Raw genomic sequence first — 5,042 nt, 5'->3', positions numbered from 1 at the left:
ACCAGCCTGCAATAGCAAATTATGAGACGCCACCGTTCGATGGGGTTGACTGCGATAATTGTCCCGGCCAATATATTAACGATCCAACTGTTTTTCATCACTACCATTACCAAGTAATTCCAGATAATATAGTTAATTTATAAGAGATGAACACAATTCACACAAGTTTGCACAGTTTATTTGTAATTGCATTGATATATTATAAGAAGTGTAACAGGCTATCTTGACTCAAGTCGTGTACCTACTAAAAATTGAGAATACAATAACACTCAAACATATGGACAAATTTTAAAATAGCTTTATTCTTAATATATATTATATATTAATCGGACGATGACAGAACAATTACTCAAGGTGGGAACACTGCAATCGCCAACCAGGAGATTGAAAAAAACGAGAAATAGGAACTAATCTTTTTGTTTCCTTCATGTCCAATGTTTTGTTCGTAAAGTGATTTGGTGCGAATTTGAATCAGTTATTCTACTTTAGTAAGTAGTATTACTTTTAATTTGAAATATATGTATTGATATTATTTTTTTATAACGAACAGCCTAAGACTAATATGATTATATGTTTAGGAAGAAGGCCAGAACAGGGAATGAGCCTATTACAGTTCAACATATATATAAAGATCAGTTACTTTTGGAGGTTATACCTTTATATACCTTCAGTATCATAAGTTTACCTATTACAATTATTGTTGGAAAGACAAAAAGATAATATAATAATTAGGTCTAGGTATAATGTGTAATTGTCTCACTGGTCCTAATGTAGTAGTATGAAAAGACTGGCTTCCTTATTATTTTAGTGCCTGAAAACTATAAGACATAGGACTATTAAAGGTGTGAACATTTAGGTTTATTGTTCATTGACATTGTAAAGAGACATAGGTTAAAAATGTTAGTACTAGTGTTATCACAAGAAACTAATCTATACTCAAGGGAATTTTAAACAAAATATCTCCTGTTCATTAAACAAATGTTTACCACAACCCAGACTTTCAATGATATATCTCGTACTTTACTGTAAAATCTCAAAATAGTTTTATGCCCTTTTTGGTTGCAGTATAATAAGCAGCCAACACTAGAATTTTAAACAAAATATCTCCTGTTCATTAAACAAATGTTTGTCCTCAACCCAGACTTTCAATGATATATCTCGTACTTTACTGTAAAATCTCAAAATAGTTTTATGCCCTTTTTGGTTGCAGTATAATAAGCAGCCAACACTAGAATATTCATGATATTTGAATCATTTATATTCATGAGTAATGGATCCTCGTTGTAACTACTTAAACCAAATTACATCATAAATATTTCAAATTAGGGTTTAGTATGGCTGTTTTTTAAAATCTTATAAAGTAATAATTTTATGATGAATAAAAAACTATATAGGCTATGTATATTTATAAAATGTAACAAATGAAACAGTGTAACATTTTACTTACTTTTTATTATTTTGAAGGATAAATCTGTATGACACCTTGTGACAGAAAACAAATATTTATACCTTGCAGGGTTTGCCGGATGATCAGTTTTGTGCAGATGGGGGCCATGTTTTAGAATGCAAAGAAAGACATTGTGGTTTGTTTCCTATGGGTGTTTTTATTTGTCAAAGACAAAGACATTCAGGGGATTACTGGACAGTAGCTAGCTCGTTGGACGTTGATTCAATATAACAATTTGCTCATAGCTCTCTCAAGGCTTGTTCATAATCTGGATATGAATTTATTGGAGCATAAAATTGAAATGACAAAAGATTAAATACTTAGAGTAAGACAGAGAATAGCTCAATTAAGAAGCATGTTAAATAAAATTATTGTTCTTATGGAATTTAAAGGAGTCTATCAGTACAATGCATACCGGATCTTGTAAGAAAAGAGAGGGTTAATTGGTTTAGTCGGAACAGGGTTGAAATATTTGTTTGGAACATTGGATATAGATGATTTTAAATGAATTAAATATAAAAATTGGTATTTTAGCCAAAGTGGATGAAAACATAGTTCATATGAATAAAAATCAGCTAACCTATGTGAAAGAATTAAAAGATGGTTTGAGAGTTACGCAAGGTGATATTCAAACTATTGCTAAATTAATGGCTAACAATTTTGACACAATTGCAAAGGTTATAGATGTGCAGGATAATATTATGGATTTTAATCGAACCATTGTGTATCAGAGTATGTTATTCTCAGTAATAAGGCGTTAGTCATTCAGAATATACATACGGAATTGATCAAAATTCAAGGAGCATTTGGCGAAGTATCCCAAGGCAATATTAGCTCAGTACTAATATTGCCTTTTAAATTAACAGAATTGCTGACGGAATTGGTATATAGGTTACCCGAAGGTTATTCACTTTTAGCACCTATAGATATTAGCGTGGTACCTATACTCTATTCTACATGTAAATGTTATGCAGTTATATATAATGACGGTATACGAATTATTTTCCAAGTTCCAATTCAGTCAGTAGACTGTCATTTTGTCTTGTGCATAATTTTAATATTTCTTGTTTACATGGAGGCTATTGATAAGTATGTGAGCCTTGAGGGTGTGAGTGATTGCTTGGCAGTAGCCAACGACAGCAGAAGTATGCAACACTGAGAGACACTTGAAGAGCTGCACAAAAGGTAGGTTGGCAGTGTGACCCAGTCTTCCCTATTTCGAGTACGGCGGGAGGAGAGCTGTGAAGCCTTGCTGATCCAGGAGAAGGGAATCACTGTGCCCGAGGTATGTCAACGTCGTCTGCTGTCAGGACCTATACCAACTGAATTCCACAGAGTGCTTAATGGAGGTTTATGGGTTTATTCAGTGCCAAACGAATTACTCATTACGTTAGACTGTGTTAATGAAGTGAGGAAAACAACAATCAGGCTTGTATTTTACCAGGTACATCGATTTGTTACATATACTCTAGTAAAGTAGTGTTGTTTCCATACTACAGGGGTTCCATATTAAATGGGAATGTAACAGACAAATTACTGATACCGGAAGTGCCTTCTTGGGGGGTCATTGAATGAGAAGTTCATATTGGAACATTATAATAACTCATCTGTTGTGAGAAATGATTTAGTGACACTACATCAAATTATAAACCGTAGTTCAACAACAGGGGACAGTTTTGCAAATTTAATAAAGGTACTACAGATAATTGAACTTGAAATTGTGAGACTAGAACGTGGTGAAATGGACACTTTCGCCAAGATTCAGTCCGTACTCGGACTGATTGCAGTGATTCTGTTAGTAGTGGGAGTTTGGAAAAGGCAGCATTTGTGTGCATTCTTCTGTCTACTAGTCAGATGTGGTAGGTAAGAGAAAAGAGATAACCCTCCAGTAAGATTGATCAGACTACGGGTTGTGGCATGTGACTGCCACTGTAATCGGGTTGGTCAGTGCGTAGAATATAGTCGGCCGACCTTTGACGGTGGATGGGTTTTCAATTTGAGCCAGAACGTGCTTATGGTGAGCGAGTGAAGAGACGTGCACGCTGACCGACGCCGGAGACTGGATGGGTATCCGTGAGTTTAGATATAATTTTAATTTGATATCTAGGTATATAATTTTGTTCTACTTTTGGTCCCAATAAATTATGGCGGGCTAAGCAGGTTAAATGGAGGATTGCGGGGTTGTGGGGAACGGGGAATACAGGCAGCATGCGTCGGGTGTTAAAGGTAGTTTTATGTTTTGATTATTGGGGGGGGGGGGGTACTAATTATTGACAAGCATTAGTTAGGATTATCAATCAAAGCTGGCTAGAGGAGTGTCCCAAAATAATCACCGATTCAGGCCTTTTGGGGAATATAATTAGAATTTGTGTCAGGATCACCATGTGGTGTTTCACCACTATAGGAAAATAGGTATTACAATGATATCAAAATAATCTACCCTCGTTACAGGGTGGACGAGCCATACAAAGAAGTGGAGATGGAAGAAGCGGTTCCGAGCCTAGAGCATAAAGCATAAACAGTCAGCAGAAGCACGAGGTGATGGTGACCAGGGTGAGTGGATAACCTGAAGCATAGACGACTGGTGTACGTGTAATGATGGCAGCGCAGTGAAGAAAATCTATGCAGTAGGTGGACCATTAACCTTGAAGGTTTGTAGACTGATCAATGTTGTGTTCATCAAATAAATAAGTAATTGAGATGTTTAAATTTTTGGTTATGGAGTAATTACACATTTATTTTAAGAGTTGGACTGGAGAGTAAACCCATACGGTGTGATGATATTGCTTTGTGGAATGAGCGTGGTAGTTGTGGATCTTCCCTTGACCTTGGGTATACACAAATAGCCTCGGATGATGTATAATTGGTAAGGTCTTGATCTACTTGGAGACTACAATGCTGTTCTATATAGCATGAGAGCACAATTGGGCGTAGTTTACACAGCCCAGATTCTGTAGGCTGATGTCTTGCTCGGTATAGCGGTGGGGGGGTGGGGGGGGGGGGGGAAGAAACTTAAGTTTATGGCATCTCAGAGATTTTAATTTAAAATAATTACTTCATATCTCAAAAATAGGCAGTAAATTTGTGTGTGTGTGTGTGTGTGTGTTGTGTGTGTGTGTGTGTGTGTGTGTGTGTGTGTTGTGTGTTGTGTGTGTGTGTGTGTGTGTGTGTGTGTGTGTGTGTGTGTGTGTGTGTGTGTGTGTGTGTGTGTGTGTGTGTTGTGTGTGTGTGTGTGTGTGTGTGTGTGTGGTGTGTGGTGTGTGTGTGTGTGTGTGTGTGTGGTGTGTGTGTGTGTGTGTGTGTGTGTGTGTGTGTGGTGTGTGTGTGTGTGTGTGTGTGTGTGTGTGTGTGTGTGTGTGTGTGTGTGTGTGTGTGTGTGTGTGTGTGTGTGTGTGTGTGTGTGTGTGTGTGTGTGTGTGTGTGTGTGTGTGTGTGTGTGTGTGTGTGTGTGTGTGTGTGTGTGTGTGTGTGTGTGTGTGTGTGTTGTGTGTGTGTGTGTGTGTGTGTGTGTGTGTGTGGTGTGTGTGTGTGTGTGTGAAAGGATAGAACTAAATAATGAAAGATGTCACTATATGAGTACCTCATGGGTCCGTTT

General features: G+C 37.2%; 1 long non-coding RNA gene across 1 annotated transcript; it reads left to right on the top strand.

Moving 5' to 3' along the window:
* The first annotated feature begins 309 nt into the window (after positions 1–309).
* LOC124369243 lies at positions 310–4,115 on the top strand. Its single transcript, XR_006923055.1, has 2 exons — positions 310–488; positions 3,899–4,115. It is a non-coding gene; the product is annotated as an uncharacterized LOC124369243 (long non-coding RNA).
* The last annotated feature ends 927 nt before the right edge of the window (positions 4,116–5,042 follow it).

The sequence above is a fragment of the Homalodisca vitripennis genome, chromosome X (genome assembly GCF_021130785.1).
Source record: "Homalodisca vitripennis isolate AUS2020 chromosome X, UT_GWSS_2.1, whole genome shotgun sequence".
Lineage (NCBI taxonomy): Eukaryota > Metazoa > Arthropoda > Insecta > Hemiptera > Cicadellidae > Homalodisca > Homalodisca vitripennis.
The sequence above is the reverse complement of the archived record's forward strand: the minus strand, read 5'-3'. Positions and strand labels throughout refer to the sequence as shown.